At 43.2% G+C, this 21,358-nt stretch overlaps 1 protein-coding gene across 2 annotated transcripts in view; it reads left to right on the forward strand.

The window, feature by feature from the left end:
• The window catches only part of DAAM2 (dishevelled associated activator of morphogenesis 2), a 260,805-nt gene that overhangs the window by 27,578 nt on the left and 211,869 nt on the right, over positions 1-21,358 (forward strand). The window contains exon 1 of one of the 2 annotated variants that reach the window (XM_032790191.2): positions 5,379-5,474. The exons of the other annotated variant lie outside the window; for it this stretch is intronic. The gene's annotated coding sequence lies outside the window, so the exon portion shown is untranslated. Of the gene's footprint in view, positions 1-5,378; positions 5,475-21,358 lie in introns of those variants that run through there. 2 annotated transcript variants of the gene reach the window in all.

Here is a 21,358-nt window from a genome sequence, read left to right on the forward strand (position 1 = left end):
CTTCATTCCTCCAGTAGACTGGAAACTTTTTTTTTTTTTTTCCTGCTGGCTAAAAATAAAAGGTTGCCTTTCAACCCCTTTCCCAGCTGCTCTAGTAGTGCCAGCTCTGCTTTCCCCTCACTCCAGGCTCAGCTGTCTTAGCTCACACAGACCACTTACAAAATCTAAATAGCTACAGAATAAGAGGTTTTAAAAGGGGTCTGGGAAGGGAGGAGGAGATGAGTGTGTAACGGGGAGACTAGAACTTAAAGGGAGGAAGCTGCAATGTGCCATCTACAAGAAGGCCCAAACCAATACCCCAGATCTAACAAACCTTTTGGATCCAGATCTGAACTTGGTGTTTGACTTGGCCTGAACTTCTATGACTGGCCAATCCCTAACCCTGGATTGAAATGTCCCCCAACTTTGGGAACATTCAGGTCTGGAGCTGAGTGTTGTGGTTCAGGCCCTTCTGTGATTCCAAAGCAGACTTTTATTTAGCAGAGCAATATTTAGGCTAGTATCTTTGTGTTGGAGCAGCTGAGAGCCTCCCTTTGTAGTACTGTGAGGACTGCTACAAGTAATTAGGGAGCTATTATATTGACTGGCTTTTAACAAAGCATCCTGTCCAGTTGTTGAGGCCCAGCACTTTGAATTACTTTACATCTGTTACTAATCTGGAGGGACTTTCAGCTCTGAATATTACTTTTTAAATATTCATTGAGAAACTAAGCAAACCTCCTCACTTCATATTGGACCTGAAACAACAACAAATAAAATTTACTCTTCTAGCAGCAGTAGTTAACTAATAAACCCTCTCCCCACAGCATACCAGTGTCAGTGGTACTGCAGATGCTCTAAAAAGGAAGTAAACCAACAAATCCATCTCCATTTCAAGCTAACTTCATTAGAAGTGTGCTCTGGGATAGGTACACCGTTATTGGCCAACTGGAAAACTACAAACCTACCAGTTTTGTTAATGCTTTAACTTTCCATCTTCTAGACTAGCTGAGTCCATCTCCAAATCCCAACTTCTTTAAAGGGTGCTCAGGTCTGGGGTTGAGGTTTGATCCCTTAGTGAGATGGGTCAAGGTGAAAAGTCTGAACCTGGAATTCAAGCCTCCCAAATTCAGGGGTATTTTGACCCTGATCCTGCACCATTAAAGTCAATGGGAGAAGGATCAAACCCTTAGATCTGGGTTTTGGATTGGCCCCAACTCTTCTAATAAAAAAAGAGTTCAGCTAACTAAGTGAAGCTATACCAATGTCTGTATTGTCAATATATTTCTCTGTGCTGCCCTTCCCAAGGGAACTGATACTTCTGGTGGCAATATGGTGAAACATAATGTCATCCTCATTGGCACTGCCATGCACATTGGCAGTACCAATCTTTCTGCAGGTATTCAGCACAGCATAGCCAGGAGACATTCATAGCGCTGCATGCCATTTTAGAAGGGGTCTGTGCAGAATCAGTCTCTGCAGAGAAGAGATTAAAATAAAGACTTGCTAATTTTGTAGCCTGCAGTGATTGAGCAGTAAGAGGGTCACTGAGCCTGGTAGCAGCCTGTGAGCGATAGTGTGAGGCATGGCACTCAGCCCTGTCTGTAGAGCTGTGGTGTTTAATCTCCTTGATGGTTGGAGCAGGGAGCCTGGCACTGAAGCTCCATTCACAATGGGCACCTTTGTTCTCAGATTAGTAATGCCCCTGTCCTTTTGTTTTGAGACTGGATTGAACAAACAATTTAGATCTCCAAAGGCAGTGTGACATTTCACAGAAACCTTTGCAGAGCATTCAATGTGGAATTAATTATTTTTGTATGTGGCATAACTGATCATCTTAAAATGTCTATTCTCCCTGACTTTTCCTTTCCTTTTGCTATGGATCCAACAGAACTTTTACTACTTTGACATTTGATATGATCCTGTTGCTTCTTCCTTATCTGGAGTAATAACTCCTTGTTTGAGCCATCAAACCTGATTACTAAGGAAATGATCATAATGCCCTCAATACAGGATTGTGATTTCAGGCTGGGAAGCATCAGGAACAGCTGAAAAAGTAAGGAATATGGGTTTAAATCCTGATGCCACTGAAGTCAATGAATGGGTCTATGATTTCACTTACATTCTGTTATCCTAAAATTACAAGACTAATAACATAATTCTGTTATCATAGTACAGAGCCTGAAAATGTCTAGTTTTGGACCCAATCCTGAAGAACCTAAGTAGTTCCTTGATTTCTTTGTTGACCTCATTTGTTTTATACTGCGCCCTTACATTTCTAAGGGAGCTGCTTATCTGCAGAGGTGGCTGCCATGTTCTGAGACAGTTTGTGAGTTGCATGTTAGAAGGAGACATGCACACTTTGCTCTTGCTCAGAGATTCCTTTCCTAGGTTTTATTATTGCCACTTAATCTAAAATAAGTCATTCCTACTGAAAGTATATGGTTGCTGCTTGTGTGTTGACAAATATCAGTGAGGATACTCCTGGGAGTAAGTGCTGTAGGATTGGTCGTCGTCTTGCTAAACAGAACACTTCTTGGTCTTCGGGGAGGCAGCGAGAGCTCTTAATAGCCAAACTTTGTCTTCTGTAAACTGCTTTCCTCCAAGGCTGTGAAAGCACTTTACAAATATGAATTAACTCATCCTCACAACACCCGAGTGATGTAGGTTAGTTTTAAGGTATCTATTATAGTTGGGGAAACTGAGTTACAGAGCAGTTAGATTTTTTCCTCCAGTGTCATACGTTGAGTTAGTGGTAAAGCTGGAAACAGAAAGCAGAACCTTTAAGTCCCAGTCCTTTTCTCTAACTATTAAATGCCATTTCTCCCTTAAAGCCAGGAATAGAATCCATGAGTCCTGATCTAATCACCAGACCACAATCTATTAATAGAACAGCCAAATCCCACATTTGGATGCTCAAATCAACGTTTAGGTGCATAAATGTTAGAAATGGAGAAGACCTACCAGATCATCCAGTCCTTCTCACTGGGGATAGTTCAGGATTGTCTCTTACAGGACAGTTTCTGGTGTTTTGCCCAGTCTATTTGTAAAAGTGCCTTGTAGTGGAGCCCCCATCCCTTCTCATGGGAGATTACCCCCTTCAGTACTGTAATTCTTTGTCTTTGGTGTCCATCTCCATCAAATATTTGCACACGGCAATGTTCCTGCTCTGCCATCTCTTAGTCAAGCGCTCTGTACCTATTTCACACAGCTGTGTGCTGAACTGAGAGTCCAGTGGGGGATTTGGATAACCTAGTCGGGTCCCTGTGGTCTCTTGTTTGCTTCTCATAAGGAGCAGACTGAGATGCAGTTTTTTATAAACACAGCGTAAGTGTGGTACAAGGTACCAAGATGAGAAGGGAGACTGTTAGTAGCACACGAACCTGTCTAACCCATGACTTTAGTCAGAAGCTTCAGGTTGTTTCCAGCCTCCCTGCTAAATTTCTGGCTCCAGGCCCTCTGCCCTATACCTTGGGTCTCCCTGCCTTCTTCCCTTGTTAATCAATCAGTGCCTTTCATGCTCTCACTTCCTCTCCCCCCCACTTACCTCCAATGAAAGCTCAAAGGGAGCTAGGGGAGGAGTCTTGCGCTGGGCACACTAAACAGCTGGTAGGGAAAGGGGAAGACCCGCAGCTGCTGAGAAGTGCCTAGCTTGGAGGAGGGAGAGCTGAGGGGCTGGGAGAAGGGGACTAATGGCATTGGGAGTGGGAAAAGTAACGGACAAGGATATGAGTGGGAGGAGAGCACTAACACACTGGTGTGGAGACTGGGATGTGGGAAGGCTTTTTCCCCTCCGAGTAACTGATGCTAATTTAATGTATAAATCATATACACTTTCTCCGGCATGCAGCCAAGGCTGGTAGCAGAGCTCATGCTAGAAGAACAATGATGGGCCCTGGTGGCTTAACGCTTGGCTATTAGTACCGAAGTTCATAATTTCAAAGTGCGGTTGGATAGCTTCTCCACTCACAGTGCAAGAACACACCTTCCCTTTGGTTAGCTGGCATCCACTGAGCCCATTTGTGACGGGTCTGAGTCTGGGTCGCTAGTGCCCTGCACCTTTTGTAATTGTCACCATTGTGCAAAATGGATGTGAAATGCTAACACACTGAAATAGTTGTATTGTAAGTCCAGTGTGTGCTAGAGCAAATGACTGTGCAAGGCACAGGGCAGCCATGAATTGGCTTCCCTTTGTCTCATCTAACTGGTTCCTTTGGAGGTGTTGCTTTTTTTCAGGTGATGTTGCTTTTTCTTTCTTTGTAATATGTCCTGCCTTTTTATGGCTCGATCAGAAATTTTTTAATGTATTTTTTTTCTTGTAATGTGTTTTGGTGGTTGTTGGTTTTTTATTATTTAGTTATTGTACAAAGAGTCCATGTTTTCTGTATACAAAGAGCAAACACTCTACTTTCAGGTTGGATTACTTATATTTGTGATTAAGGAAAAGGACAAAAGAAAGGAAGGACAAACATAATCTCTATTTGGAAACGTGTGTTACTCTGTCTGTAACTTCCACTGGGGTTGGACTCTCAGCTTTGCCCCCTAATCAACAGAGGGAGCAACTCCTTCCATGTTAAGGTGCGGTACACTTAAAACACGCACATCTCCTGAATGGGAAGCTGGAGAGTAGAAAATCTCTTGGAAACAGTGGATTGCTACCAGACTAAAGTTATTTTCAGAATGAGTGAGAGAGTGAAGAAATGGGGAAATTATAGGTTTGCATTTGTTAAAATATGCTCGCTGCCCTACAAGGGAGTAAATACTTTTAAGGACAATGTAATGTGAGTCACTTGCAGCCATCCCTGATTGGATAACATGTATGTGTATATTCAGCCGTTCTTCACTCGGGGGTGGTGCATGCATATGTGCGTGCATGTGTGCACGCTCTAGTGTTTAGCTCGGGTATCTGGAGTTGGGATCCCTGCATTCTAGTCCCATTTCTGCCACAGATTTGCCAGGTGATGTTGAGCAAATTGTCTGTATAATAATTCCTACCTGCCTTTGAAAAATACTCTGATAGCCTTGAATGAAAGGCTATGTGGAAGACTAAGGTCTTGTTGTTGTTAATGAAGCATGCAGGAAACTATTTCATATCCTGATGGATGTCAGCCAGGTCTCAGACAATGAGAACACAACTCCCACCTCTCCTGCTCCAAACACCATCCCATCCGGGTTTTTTCAAGAGCCCGTTCATTGGTATTGCCTGTCAAACTGGAGCTTGTCTCTTTAAGAAAGTGTAGCATAGTAGCAGAGGAAGGCCCTGCCTCTTAAAGCTTGTAGCACTGTAGCTGGGCTGTGGAATGGGAAACAGTTCTTGATCTTTATCCGAATACAGTGTATACACACGCAGCCACCCCATCTGCAGCTCATGCAGTAACATCCAGCGTGGAGATCAGTACTCCTGCCTGGCTCTCTGACACAGGATGGACGTTCCTGAGCGCTGAGATCAGCTGCTGTAAAAATCAAGTAGGAAAACATACAGCTGGATAAAATTGGTAAGTCAAACTAAAGTCACATCCTCCTCTTTGGACTGCAGCTTTCAAGCCTCTTTTTATTTTTAATAATCTTTGCAGGCAGTTGGGTTTTTTTATATTGTCTTCTGAATAGAGCAGCTGGGAAAACATGACGGGAAAATAAAAATGTAAAGTAGATCTCGAGCATTCTTGTTTCTATTTTAAAATCCCTTTTCCACATTAACACTTGGCTGCAGGAGCTGGAAGGGGAAAGCCAGCAAGTGCTTCTGTGTAACGGGGAGGAAGCTGGTAAGAGCTCTCATTGGCTTTTGTAGTGAGGATGATTCAAGAGGGTGATCTAAAAAAAAAAAAAATAAAGTGACTTGTCATTTACTTTAAAAAGTTTAAACATTTCATGTTTGGCAATTTTTTTAAAAAAAAATTGCAGTTGACTGTGTAGTAGGGATAGATTGCTGACAACAACCTCTTTCAAGGCCATCAGATTTTGAAATACTTTTAAGCAAGTGGTGAATAGATGTTGATTCATTTCAGATAAAATGTATTGGTAGATCTGGAAGGGTAGGCAATGACATAAAATGCCAATTTTCTCAGTGGCGGACAGAGGGCGGTGTTGCTGCATTTGGTTGTAATTCACAGTAAACTGGCCAGGGAAGCTGGTAAAACTCATTTGTGAACAACTTAATGGTGATAAAGTGGTAAAAAATGATACATCTATACAGCAACCTCTACAGTATAGCATTCAAAGGTAGGTGCATCTATTCAGTGGCCTGATTTTTTTTGCGCTTCAGGGGACAAAAGTAGGTTAATGATTTGAATTGTTACAAGAATAAAACTTCTGTCAATCAAATCTGAGCCTGCTTATAAAAATGAGATTCCAGACTTATGGCTGAAAGAAGTTAAATGTTTAATTGATGTGTTTTCTTGTTTCACCCACTGACACAGCTTTTTGAGCACTGCAGAGAAATAGTGCTGCATACCAGCTACTAAAGCAAATGTGCAAAATGTTGAATGATGGTCGCACTTTGTGTGTTGTGCTGCATATGTAGTTCAGCCTGGGTAAGGAAAAGGAAGGATGATGCCAAATCTAAAAGGTTTGTTAGAATATTTGACACATGCTTCTTTCAAGAAGGTCTAATTCAATGTTAACCAAGTTGCAGGTAGGAATTTCAGCACTGAGTCTGAAAACAGTTTGTCTCAAATATGGTCAAGTGATTTAGTGCAGGGGATGGAGTCTTAGAACCGAGGAGTCCTGACTCCCCAATACCATTTCCATGTTTTAACCAAATATTGTCAAATGATTAGGATTGGGGAGGCCAGGGGGGTGGGAGTAGTCATTGAGAATAGGTTCTGATCCCAGCTGTACCAGTTATGCTGCATTGTTCTGAACAAGTCTTTTAACCATTCTGAGTCTCATTTTACCCCTCGATAAAATAAGGGTTAGAGCATATCATAAAATACCATACATACACATGAATGGGGTTTAAAAATACTAAGCTACCTTATAGGGGTGCAGCTGTAAGTCTGAGATCCTCATGTGACTGGCACTAGATAGGACCGAAATGTTGTTAAACTAATACAGTTGTGTTATAGATAGAGAAGGGTCTGAGCTGCCATATCAAATTCAAAGGTAATCAAAGTGTCTGTATTGGGATTGTGCCTTTTGTACTGGTCTGTCTTGAGCTGCATGACAGTCTGGGGTTCTTAACTTTCACTCCTGCTACCTGATGTAGAGGTGGATTTACAGTCTCTGAATCCTCAATGTAAGCCATTATGGGAAAAGCGGATTAAAACAGGGGTGAATGACTGTATGAAATCTGTTCATTCAGACACCCTGTGACCACACTTCATTCACTGTTTCTGTGCACTGTTCTGTGTGCTGGGGCGATGGTGCACATGAGCCACAGTCACATGGCTGAACTGCAAGAGGCTCTGAGAGAGTCATTAGGGGAGAGCATGTCCTTGGGGTAGTGGGTTTTCAGACACTAGGCAGGTAGTCAGTCATCCATGGATGAGAAGTGGGTACATGATGTAGTTTCCAAGGTAGGATTTTCCCCTAAATGTTCTTGTTCATTCTTTCTCTCTTTAAAAGATAATGCTGATTTGCTGCTTTCTCTAGTGGGCACAGGTCAGTTGTCTAGGTGCTGCTTACTTTGCATTTCATGGATCTAGTTTCTTTTATCACCCCACTTTAAACAATTTGCCTGATTGCATTACTTAGCTGGAGGTGTTGCTGTCATTGTGTAGGATATTTGAGCCTTCTCAGGGAGGTGAAGGGGCTGCCATAAGTACTAGGTGAAATGGTAGGTTACTTGACTAATCCCTGAGCAGGAAAGAAACCCTGAATGATTGGTTGCTAGGATGCCCTGGAGAAAATGTTGTCTTGGTGGCTTTACTACAAGGACTGAATCTCCCTCTGTTTAGGACTATTGATTCACCTCTGTGCCGCAGCAACTTTCTCTTTCTGCTCATGAAACTTAGTGGTTGGTGCAGCAAGTTTAGTTGAGAATGTGGATAAACCTATCAAACACTGGGGTGAATTTGCCTCCTGCTGACCTTCCTGCTAGCAGCCAGGCTGTTCACTTGCTGTGGGTGTCCATTAGAACTTGACTTCTCTCTCTTTCTCTGCCCTCTGCTGACTACTGATTAGGTTAAATGGTTATTGGCTGCATCTCCTGGACTACTCTCTTGGTCAACATGACTGATTAGTACCTGTAGATGATTTTCATCCAGTTATTGTTTTCCAATTTACTAAATCCTCAGACTGACTCCCCCAACTTATCCCTAGAATTGAAACAGTCCAGAGTAATTGACCCCAGCTACTAGTTTATGTTCCATAGGACTCTACTTTAAGATTTGCTTTAGTTTGCACTAGGCATTTGCTCTAGGCACTGGGCTTCTCTACCCTTAAAATGCTACAGTGCCACAGCTGTGCCCATCAGTGTAGACAGTGCCTATGTTGATGGTAGGGGTTCTCCCTTCAGTGTAGGTAATCTTCCTTCCCTGAGAGATGGAAGAATTCTTGTGTCGACCTAGTGCTGCCTACACAGGGATTTTAGTTCAGTTTAACTATGCAGCTCATGAGTATGCATTTTTCACACCACTGACATAGTTAAACCGACCTAATTTTCTAGTGTAGAGCAGGCCTATGGGATTGAATCTTACCCTGGCACCTGCATTGCATTGTCTTTATTTGCTATATGTGTGTGATTTCTGAAATTTGGAGATGCCCTTTCTGTTTTCTTAAACTTGGCACAGATAAAACTGTGCTGCTTTGAATGTTTCTTCCCCCCTCCCCAGTTTTGGTGCCTCTAGGGTCACCCATGCTGAACTCTTTCTGTAACAGCACAATACTTTTCTGAACCCTTCAAAGGATGCCCATGACCTTGGAGTTGTTATGAAGCCTGAACTCTTGTCTGACATTCAATTAAGCTGTCAGTGGCACCACCTTGTGAGTCTAGCCAGACTGAGACCTGTCATTACTATGCTAGTTGCTGACAGTTCAGTTCCTAATTATGGGTCACTTTTTTTTGCTTAGTGACCGGTAGGCTTTGTTTTGCAGGTCTTCCAGTTTAAGCTCTTTATGGGAGATGCTAACTTCTTCATTATCTGCTTACTATATTTTTCCATAGCAGCACTTCACCGAGAAGAACCTTGGCTTCCTGGAGAGCAGTAAGAGAACTGTAAGGTTTTTGGTGCTTACTTAACAGAGTTGGATCTGGCTTTGCTCTCTGCTGTTCATATGATCTCTTGATTTCTTATTTACCAGGTTTAGGGGTGAAAGTAACTTACTTACCTGCCGGAGTCCTTAGGGGGCGTGGCCTCATCCAGAAGGGGGCATGGCCTCTCAAGATTTAAAGGCCTTTAAATCAATCAGGGGCTCCCAGCTGAAGAGGTGACTGGGAGCCCCCCCCTCCTCCGGGCTCAGGGGCAAATTAAAGGGGCCGGGGCTCATGCCGCCGGGGGAACCCTGAGCTGTGGCCGGGATTCAAAGGGCTCTGCGGGCAGCCCAGAGCCCTTTCAACCCCACCGTGGAAGCCAGTGCAGTCCAGCACAGCGTACTGGCTCTTGCCGGTATGCCATACCGGACTGGACTGGCTTACTTGCACCTCTGACCAGGTTGCTCTCTTTGCAAGTTCCTGATACAAGTAGCTCACTTCCACCTCTTGGAGCCAGTATATCAATAGCATCTTGCCCTGCTCTTTAAGATCTGCTATCAGTTTATGAAACGGAATGGAATTTGTTTGATTTGGGTTTCTCTGTTTATATCAGTTTGGTTAAGCCCCTTTTATCCTTGCGCAAGGGATGCTTTATGAATATAAAGAGGAGTGAGTGAAGGATGGAAACATGGGATTTAGACTGTTCTAACTTTAAACATTGTAACACATGCACATTTGAGGTCCCTTCCAGCCCAACATTTGTTTCTATGAATCTGCAGCACTACCATCTACTGGATGGGTCGTCAGGCCTGCTTACATGTGTATTGATGCCCTGTGTGGCTTGTGTGAATGCACCTTTGCCCCAAGAGTGTCTGGAAAATTCATAGTGGATGGAGCCTCCAATTGCTGGTACGCTTTAGGGGACCATCCTGAATTTAATGTATAATTGGCATGTGCTGCTACAAGACCATATTGACCTGAGAGATGATGAAGGCCTGGAGATGAGATTAAAAGGATTTGGAGGCAGTGAGGGAAAGAGATTGAAGGGTTAGATTCTCCCAAGAATAACTTTTTGCTCAAGATACCCAAATGCAGCTAGTCCTGACTGACCCTTCTGGATAGATTATATCAGACCTGCCAGTGCTTACATATGTCTGTGTCTTCTGTGGGGTTCATTATGCCATCTATCGGCTGGTATAGTGCAGCTGGTATTTAGTCATCTCTACTGGCAGAGCCTATGGTTCTGAGTTCCGTTCTTCGTCACACATCTGTGCAGTTTCCCCAAGAACTTCAGTGTCTGTGGACATATGATTGATTTTTTTTATCATTTCATTAGTTAAGCAACAATGAAAATTAGTCACACACACAACTTTTAGCCGCCCTAACATTTAACTAAATTTACAGGGACACAATGATGACCACCCAGCATCATTAAATAATCCTAGTCAAATAACTATGAACTCAGCCAGCCAATAAATCGAAGCAACAGGAAAGTCCCTCTTCCCCACTCCTTCTCTATTCCAGGAACATACTATCAAACTCCTCTTTCTCCCCCTCTTTCCTCCCCCCCCCACAAAAAAAAAGACCCACCAAAACCAAAAACCCCTGTCAAATAAGTGATGACTTTGCAGCATGATCAGAAGATCATCAGGTTGAGACTATTTTGGACCAAGGTGATGAAGCGGGGGAGGGAGGACAGAGCGTCTTCCAGAGTCTCTGGGCCCAACTGGAAACACCCTATTGGAAGCTCCTCTCCCTTTTGTGACCGGATAATTTCAAAAGACCAGAGATTATAAAGCATCCCCATTAAAAGGAAAAGCCCGAGGTGCTGCTGAGAGTCAGTGCACCACATCTCTCAACTCCATTATTAGAAGAGGGAGCTTAACTTTTTTTAGTTTCCAATTTACCTTCCTCTCATGCTGTCCTGTTTATTATTTTTAAGGTGTTTATGGCAGAACTGCTGATGTGTGAAGAGGAGCATATAGGAAATGTAACTAATGACTAAGTCCTTCATCGCTCATCATTTTCAGCTGCCTGCGCTGTTCTCTCTTCTCCTGGGTCTAATATTTGGTCTTTGGCAGGCTGAGTGGTATGGGTGGGTGAGCAGGGATTGCCTGAATGATCTCCCATATTATGTGATGCCTAATCCAATACCCATGCATAGAAAGGTGGGCTAAGGACAAGCAAAGTCTTCTTTCTGATTTCCCCTCCAGCTTTTCCCATTGGTATCAGAGGCATTGTTTCAACCTGGTGGTTAAACTATAAAACAATGTTGTGTGCGTACCTCATTATGTCTAGCTCTGCAGCTTCTTTCTAAATGTGTTGGGACATGTAGCTTACCTAGCTCTGGCTACTAAGAGGCATGATCATATAGCTGTGTTTATTCTGAAATCCACTGAAAATGAATGGAGAAGCCCTGTAATTTCAGTTCTCTAAGACGATCTTTTCCAGCAGCTGATGAAGCCCAAGCAAATGCCAGATGAAAAGTTCTTGTGTTATCATTTTCAGTTTATTAAAAAAAATAAACCCCAATTCCCTTAGAGGAAGTTTTATAAGTACTATATCACTTCACCCTTGCTCTGACTGCCCTTGACTTAGGCAGTTGCCAGAATATTGCAATGAGACCAAGGGAAGAGAAGGAGTTTTTTCTCCTCCCACGTCTTGGGAGTTTATTTTACTAGAACTAAAACATTCTGACTAAAGAATATAAACTGGAAATTAAGCATTTGCTTATGAATGGGTTTTTTGGGAAAACATTTTAAAGGTGCAATTTTATCTACTGGTAGGCAAACAAAATATTTGATAGCAATCTGATTCTTTAATAAAAAGAGAAGGGACATGATCTGATGTGCCTGTCCCCACCCCCTAGCAGTATTCATTTGAAAAGAAAGGTGTGTGAGGAACTGGGGCCAGCATACCTCTATTGGCTCCTATGTTAATCAGTTAAGTGTTCCAGGGAGTGAAGTGGAGTTATCTTTCCCAAATCCAAGGCAGCTTCACAAGTGAGCGTGGTCTTTTGTTTTCATTTTTCCTTCAAGTGAATTTTTAGTTCTGGTAGAAGATGCCAAACAGACAGCCCTGAAGACCAAATTTCTCTGTTTATCCACAGAATCAGTGTAGCTTGGACAATAACAGGGTTAACTTCTACCAACCTGCCCTTTACCATTGTTTTCCCCGTGATCTACAGTACCGAGAGTCTCCTTCAGTCTCCCTATTCAATTTTATCCTTTGCCAGTAGCAGGGCAATTAGTTACAATTGTGATGGTAATTAGATTGTGGACTGTTTGGATCAGGGGCTTTGCTTGCCTAAATGTGCCTTGCTAATGCTGATTGGGGCTACCTTATTACAAAGAATAAATAATATTGTATTCAGTGTCTCATTATGAACTGACCAGACTCTTTCAACTCATTTCATATGAACAGCCATCAGATGGTCATTATTACAACTGATTTTGGCCCACTCACCTGGTGGGAAGAGGTTCTGTATCCCATTACCAGCTTGTGATGTAGTTTTTTCCATACTCCTTTAAGCTTCGCAAATCTGTTTCCAGGTTCTCCATTTTTCCCTTGGACCAACTGGGAATCCTTGGGACCTCTAGGAAGACTGATTTGTGAATTTTTGTGGTTAGTGTCATAGTCCATGGCTACACTGGCGCTTTACAGCGCTGCAACTTTCGCGCTCAGAGGTGTGAAAAAAACACCCCCCTGAGCGCTGCAAGATACAGTGCTGTAAAGCCTCAGTGTAAACAGTGTCGCATCGCTGGGAGTGCGGCTCCCACCGCTGCAAGCTACACCCGTAGAGGATGTGGAGTATGTGCAGCGCTGGAAGAGCTCTTTCCCAGTGCTGGCGCTGCGACCACACTCGCACTTCAAAGCATACCCTAACTTGAGGATCAGTCTATGAAGAACTATTTATTTTTTTTAACCTAGACTTGAAGGTGGGATTGAGAGAATGTGTGTCAGTGATGTACAAATTGTGGTAAAAGCCAAGAGGCTGAATCTCAACTTTAGGACAAACTGAATTTGTTGGGGTGATTTTTTTTTTTTTTTTTTTTTTTTTTTTAGATTAAGTTATTACTTTAAAGCATTTTTGCAAATTATGCATTAATACCTGTAGGTATTTACTGTGGCCTACGTCTCTGAGCTTAAAAAAACAAACAAACGTTGTCCTATTAAATATAATATAATCTCAACAAATTATAGATTTAATTATCTAATATTCTGAAATTGAAGTTACTTTTCACTCTTCACTCTTTATGCTGCTTGTTTACTAGCTGCATCAGTTTAGAAAGAGAAACTTGGTCAGTTTCACTATCAGTTTTTCACTAACACATGCACTGTTGGGGTTGGAAACACTACAGGGATATATTTATATCCAAACAAAAAAAGTTTTCATTAAAAGAAAAACATACAAGTGACATGATTTGTATTTTAGATTTTGCAAGTAAATGTTGAGCTTAAGGCAACCACACAGTGTCTCACTTCAGGAAGCTAATTTGGCTATTCTTAGTAGGTGGAATTAAAATAAAGATGAACCATAGCTAGTGTTTTTTTTAGTGGCTATTTATTTTTAAGATGCTTCAGTTAGTTTGGACAGAAAAGAGCTGATGTGAAACTCTCTCAGATCAGTGTAGTAATAAGAACAGGAGAATAAAGATTGGGTTTTTTTGACTCCATTTCTGGTTCTCTACTGTCCTGCTATTTTACTTTGGGCAAGTTCTGCAGAGCCAGATTTTCAACAGAGTTCCAACCCTGCCAGGTTGGCAGGTGCTTAGCATTGACAACTGACAACAGATTTCTCAGAGCTCAGCCCCCAGCAATTACCATTGTGACACTGCTGGCTGGATTTTCAAAACAGCAGTTTGAACATGCTGAGCTCTTTAGAAAATCTAGCCCCTTATTTTCATGGCTAAACAGTAGCTGAGCTCTCTCAAAAGTCTGGTCCTTCATCTCTGCTCATCTGTCAGACAGAGATGCATGCTCTCTTTCCTGTCTTACAACAGGGGTGCAGTCGAGAGGTATAGTTAGTTTAATCTTTGAAGTCCTTCTGATATTCTTGACAAAAAGGAGCAACACTTTACACTTACATGTTGTCATATTTATTCTGGGAACCAAAAACAAACCTCATCAGTACTGGAATCCCTGTGGCATTGAAAGCCCTCTGTGCTGGCTTTTCTGCCAGACCTCTGAATTATTGATTTCTCTTAGGAGTATGAAAGTTTTAATAAGACACATGGATTAAAGGCTGAGCAATCAAAAAGAAAATCAGTGTTCATCTCTTGCTTACTTCTTAAAATCCTCTTTTTGTTATCCTCTTGCTTGCTTCCCCTCCCTCCCCTTAATATACCCACTACCATGGCCCCTTAAGTGGAATAGACTGTGCTGCAATGCTTGGCAGCATGAGGCCCACTTATTGTAATGGAGATTTCCATTCACCTCTGCTTCCACAAATTCATCAGAGCAACTCGTTTAAGCACCTTTGATATGACTTTGTAGCTGGACGCATGAGGGTTTGTGGCTTGCAGTGTTTATATAGGGGTCTGGTTGGATGAATGTTGGTATGAGGCTGGGTGTGGCTATGGGAACATACAGTTGTCTGCATGTGGTTGTCTGTGAGCATCTGCAGGGAATTGTATTAATATAGTGATGTGCATGGAGAGAGAATGTAAGCAAACTTACAGTACTACTTCGCTTATTGAGCCTTTATCCCAGTGCTTGAGACCATGATATGATCCACAACTCACTGTATCTGGTTCTTTCAGTCCCCTGGAAATGTTTTCCTGATTTAACTGGATGATACTGAAAGTGTAATACAGAGCTGCAGCTTATAGATCAATGCTGACTCTGCAGGAATGAATGAATGCCTCATGTTTGATGTGCTATGGAGAGAGTTCACAATTGACTCCTTATGTTACAGCACTGTGGTTTTCAGGCAGTGTTTTTTTTTGATGTCTCTTGGACTATGGAGGTGTTACCCTGGATTTCTCAGGGTAGTGAATGGTACAGGAAGGATTGCTCCCTGATGGCTTTTTAATGGTTTCAGAAACTTCTTTCTAGTAATGTTCCAGCCCTGTTTCAGGTGGGAATGGAATAAGATTGATAGCCCATAGCTCTATCTAAATATTTGAAATCCATAAAATCTTCATTAATAACTTGTTTTCTTTGGTTTCTTACTTATTTTGCCATTGCTTCAGCTCCTTTGACAGCTATAGACTGGATTTCATGTCATCTGTGCAGGTTCCTCTTTGCTGCTGACTTTTGGGGCTACCTACCAATTGCATGGTATTTGGAAAGAGGCTCATCTCCTCACCTTGTTGCACTGGGCTCCTTAGACTGGGCCATGGAGGAGGTTCCAAGTACGATGTCTGTCTCCTATGAACCAATCTCCCCAACGACCTGGAAACTCAGGGCCAGATGTCAAAGATGTGTTTAGTAAAAATCAAACCAAGGAAACTCTATGGTGTTAACTGACGTGCCAACTAGAGCTGCATGAATAATTTTTGTTCATTCAGCAAACCAAAAAATCAGGCAGAATATTTGGTTCAGTTCCAGAAGTGTTAAGAATTTGTCCTCAAATCAGTAAAATTAATTTCAGGTCGGCAGCTGTTTGGGTCCATCTCTTTGCCCCAATCCTCCTACCATTATAACCTTTAGCCTGATTCAGAGGAAGGATTGAATCCACATCTCCTTCCTCCCAGGTGAGTGTATTAGTGGCCAGGCTATAGAGTGATTCTCTCACACTCTTTGGCACAGTGAATGTTGAAGTGTTTATACAAAATGGATTAGCTTTAACAGGAGAAACTGTGTGCAACCCACCCTAGCATAGCCTATAGTCTGGTTAGGGCACTCATGGTAGGGTGGGGTGCAGGAGACCTGAGTTCCAGTCCCTGCTCCAGATTGGTGATTTAAACCTCAGTCTTTCACATCCTAGACAAGTACCCTAATCATTGGACTAAACCTTATAAAGGGGACCCACACACACAGACTCCCAAGAAAAATCTTTTCCGCTTAGATTCATGCATTGTTCTGGGTTGATCAAAACTACTTTTTTCAGGGGACGTTTATTTGCTGAAAAATGTTGCACTGCTCGAGCGCTCACCGCCTTGTTACATTTCATCCATTACCTTTTGTCTATATGTTGTCTAAGATCAGATGTAGAGGGAAGTGCAACAACGACCTTGCTGCCTCTACAACATTCCCTGCTCTCAAGGGCATCTGCCCTGTGCCCTCTGGTTAAGATGCTTTACAACCTGGGGGCTTTTGATCTCCTCAGTGCTCCTGAGTGCCCTCGTAGACAAAAACAGCAAAAAATACCCACTCCCATCCTTGACTTGTCTATTCTAGCCCCAGCTGGGATCAGGAAGGACAGAGTATAAGAACATTGAAGGGGATGGAGAAAATTATGTCAATAACCATGAAAGATTTAATTAGAGCGAGGAGTGCTAGGAATAGAGAAGAGTGGGGGATGTTCCTGGGACTGGTGAAGGTGTGGGTCAGTGATTTCATCCACACCAGCTTGCTCATCCCTGTGTTTAAAAATCCGCTTGAAAGGAGCCAGCTGATGAGACTTTGGAGGGAATCCAGATCAGTCAAGTCTTTGAGAGTGCCAGGGGAATAAAATAGAAAACAACCTTCCAGGCACTTTCCCAGCAGAAATGAGGCAAGTGGCTCACAGAGCTCCAGATGAAGAAATACTCAGTGAATGTCTGGAATCTATCGTTCTCCTTCTGAATGGATGGGGAGTCACTGAGAACAGTGAAGAATCACGGGCGGAGGGAGATCTGCAGCCAAAGATGTATAGTGGGAACCTCCTGCTGACAGGATCCCACGCTTTGTGCAAATCAGGGGAGGCTGGGTTTGGCTTGCCTTGTCTTTGACACATTTCCATGCAGCCTCCCTCCCTGGGCAGTCAGGCTGACTTGGCAGCATAATTTTTAGAGTATCTGAGGGGTCTTCCACCTCAATGGCAACAGATGCATGTAGCACATCTATCATACTTCAGACCACTGCAACTCAAAGGATCTGACTTCTGATCACAGCCACTTCCCAGTAGAAATTGCCTGCTAGTCATTGAACATGTCATTGAAACTCTTTTAAATCCCTCAATAGCTGAGATAACTTTGGACCCCTGTCCTGCCTCAGCTGTGCATGCGGTTATATGTGGTGGGCATACAGCAGCTGCAATAGCTTCATGCATCATGCGCTCCCTAAACTGTGCCTCCAACAGAGGTACATTAGCTAGGATAACTCTAGGACTCCTCTGATACATATGCATTGGAGGCTCACAGGACTGGTTCCCAGAGAGTACACAGGACTTGGTCATTGATGAACATGCTATTAAAAATAGCCTTCTTCAGACTCTGCCACCGTGTCACGGTATAAATGGGTTAGTCAATCTATGGCTCAGTTTCCTCATCTGTGAAATGGGGATGATAGAGCTCAACAATCCTTGGATAAAATGGGCTCATTTATTATACTTGTAATAATGCTTGGACTTGAAGGATCTCAAAACACAGCACTGTCATAGAATCATAGGATTGGAAGGGACCTCAAGAGATCATCTAGTCCAACCCCGTGCTTAAAGCAGGGCCAATCCCTAACTGGCTCCCTTACCAATTGAACTCACAACCCTAGGTTTAGCAGGCCAGTGCTCAAACCACTGAGCTATCTCTCCCCAGCCTAATACAGATCACCTTCCCCTGCCTTTTGGGAGAGGGTTGTGGAAGTGTCACCTCCATTTTTCAGAGTGGGCGGAGGGAGAGGAACAGAGAAGCAGTGTCTCACTCAAGATCACACAGCACGTCTGTTGCAGAAGCAGGATGACTTAGATTTGATTTGTCCCCTTCTCCCCCCACCCCGATCATCCTTCCTCATATGTAACAAAGGATTAAAATAGATAAGCTCAGATCCGAGAGTTCGCCTGATTCAGTTCAGCAGGTACAGCGAGACTTCTTGGGATCTTGTCTGCAGGAGATAGGCTCAGAGAAAGAGGTTTTGAGGGAATTCCCAGGAACTTATGGGTCGGAGAGGGGCTCTTAGAGCTCCCACAGGTACTGGAGTAGAATTCCCAGGATCCTGCAAGTCTTGAGTTCAACTGTCCAGCTGCTATTGCTTCTCAGGGACTCTGTCAAATATCAGTGAACAGTCCCTTGCTGTGCTGTTTTTCCTGGCTCCTTAAATGTTGCATGGAAATTGAAGGAGAGGGTCATAACATACAAGGGTCTCTCTTGGATTTCTGCTGAAGGATGTTGGAGTTATAGCAGCAGAGTTCAGTCTCCTCTCTCTCTCCCCCCCCCCCCCTCGGGATCCTGGGGAGAAGGTTCACACAGGACAGGCAGGGCCAGAAATAAATACTTAAGGGGATGCAATTTCCATAGAAGGAATTGAGCCATTTATTTCAGTTCCCTGGAGCTGGAAAATTCCTCACTTTGCTATGCTGTCCTGTCCTGTGGGCAGATGGGACGGAAAGGAGATATAACAGACTAAGAACTTGGAGCACCTGATGCTTTCTGAGCAATGAAATGCAAGAGTGGGTACTGCTGCAGGCGGCAGCAGCAAGAAAGGACCCCTCTGAGGCTCTTCTGATCAGGAGGTAAATACCTCCTGGTGCAAGAGAAGCTTCCCTTAGATTGTAAGCTTTTGGGGCAGGGGCTTTTTGTGTGTCCTGTGTTTGTACAGTGCCTAGCACAGTGGGGGCCTGGTCCATGACTGGGGCTCCTAGAGGCTACCACAATACAAATTATAAATCGTGACAGTCGGCCATGCAGCTTTGGAGGAACCTTGGTAGATTCTGTTCTGTTTTGGGTGCTCAAACAGTCCTCTTGGCTAATGGCAAGAGCATCATCGCCATTCCCCTCTCACCAAACCCATTTCAGTGCCTGAAACCTAACCTGACACTCTGGGGGTTAAAATTACAGCTTGTAAAAGTTATCAATGATGCTTTAGATTATAACGGGGAGTCTTAAACAGTGGTGGTGGTGGCTAGTTATGCTGGTTTATTTGCAATTTTGCTATGAAATGCTAGCACTGCTGAGCGTTTCTTTCCAGGTGGTTTCAGTCCCTCTGTTCATGCTCTGCTGAAATATGGAGGCCTGCTGATTTCTGAAGAATGAAATCTTGTCAACACATTTTGCTTGTTTTTGTTAGACCTTAATGTTATCTTTCCACTTTATCATCTTTGTTTCATTCACTGAAAATTGTGGGCACAGCTTTCTCCTCATTCCCTCCTGACTGTTTCCTGGTAACAATACCAAGGCATTGATAGACAGCTTCCTCTTTAACATAGGAGGCAAGAGTGCCATTTCTGCAAGCTTACTGCATGCCAAGGCTGCAGACAGAATGGCCACAGCTGTTATCAAGTGTGCAGGGTGGAGAATTGCTGGTGGATCTTATGAAGGGACTTTTTCAACTTATGCTGTGCACAGACTGTTTGAGACTCAACTGAATTTTGTTTTTGGTTGAGAAACGGACAGGTCAAGGTGAGTGGATAAAGACAATTTTGTCAATCCAACAAGGTTGGCAAGAATCTGGTCTCTACTGATGTCTCTAGAGTTTTGCAATTGACTTTGTTGGGACTAAGAATTGGCCTAGTACATTTTTGTTATGTATGATTAAAGTTCAGTGATTACAAGGGAATTTTCTTTGTAGCATGTAAAACAATGACTGCAGATAGGTGGTTTACATCACCTGGTGAGTTAAGAGCAGCTGGATTAATCTGGCATTCTAGCATTGTCTTTTTCCTGGACATACCTCTGTGGGGGACCAAGGATCTGGCATCTGCGTTAAGAGCTAACATGGAGGCCCTCAGTGTGTATATGTGTACTGGCAGGTGACTGAGAGATTGGAATTGAGGTCCTCAGCTCAAGTATCCCCCAGTAATGGGCAGTTGAGAACTTGAAGTTAACAGTAAGGTCTTTTTTTACAGCAAACCCAGATGCTTCCAGTTAGAGGGAAGAGTAGAGAGAAATAAGAATACAAAGAATGAAATGAATTCCTAATACTTCTAACTCATCTTACAGAGTGGGAGAGAAGGCAGAACTCAGGTCTTTGTAGCCACTCCAATGGCTCAATAAAAATTTACAAGAGGCTGAGCTACCCCAGTGCTGGATGTGTTATAAATACCTAGATTAGCAGGCCAGTGGGAGCTTTGTGTTTTCTAGGGACATAATTTGGCTTTCAAATCAATGCTCTGCGGGCTTAACATTCAAGCAGCTGATAGGAGGGGCTTGGTCCTGACAGCCTGGGGTTGCTGCACTGACTGTAGCTGTGGGGATGATTTTAATTATCTTCATATAGCATTGATGTTTGTCATGCTGGATACTGAGCAAGTTGCTATGTGAGTGTTGTGCAGGATGGTGTCAATTTCCCAATCTGATCCTCTTGCCATCAAGGTTCGGCTCTGCTTGGATCTTTTCTCCTTAATTACTGACAGTTTAACATAGATAACACTGGGAAAGTTAAGCATCAGGGCAGATTCCAGGTGCCTCTCCCAGCCCTATGATTATTAGGTCTTTCATTACTGATATGGACTATACCCTGCCTAACCCGTCTGTGAACTTAGTCCAACTCAGGGTGTGTTCTGTAACTGGGAAGGGAAAGTTCCTTGTACTTTGCGCTTTTTTTTTTTTTTTTTTTCCCTCCCAAAGAGGTAAACAATGTTTTGTCTTAGCAACACTTTGTGGGCCAGACCTGGAGAGATGAACCATCTCGTTCCAGTTCATCGGGCAGCCCAGAAAAGGCTCATTTCCCTCTCCTCCTTGTTTTGTTCATAAATCCAAAGTTTAATTAGCTCCCTCATGCACACACGCAAGTCATGACCGGCAGCAGACAGTAATCTGTCCTTAAGGTTCCTATGGCAAACTGCCACCAAAGGTACCTTACTGCATTCAGCAGCTGTTCAGCAACAGGGCAGAGAACACAGAGGACTTGGAATTGGTTCTTTTCTTGGCTCCAGGAGGACAATGTTGCCTAGTGATTAAAGCAGGGGACTTGGGAATTGGGACTTCTGGGTTGCTATGTATCTATCCTGTGTTCATCTCTGTGGTATCATCTGAGAGCTTTATACGGCTCTAAAATGGTCTCACTATGTAACTTTGGGCAAGTCACTTAACCACTCTTAGTGAAATCCAGGCCACAACTCTTATTGACTTCAGTACAGCTAGGATTTCATCCTCTTTCTCTATCCATCATTAAAAGGGAATAATAAATGTCCCACATGCTTTGTGGTGCTTCCCCAAGCATGGAGCAGGA

This window comes from Chelonoidis abingdonii, chromosome 3 (genome assembly GCF_003597395.2).
Source record: "Chelonoidis abingdonii isolate Lonesome George chromosome 3, CheloAbing_2.0, whole genome shotgun sequence".
NCBI classification, from domain to species: Eukaryota; Metazoa; Chordata; order Testudines; family Testudinidae; genus Chelonoidis; species Chelonoidis abingdonii.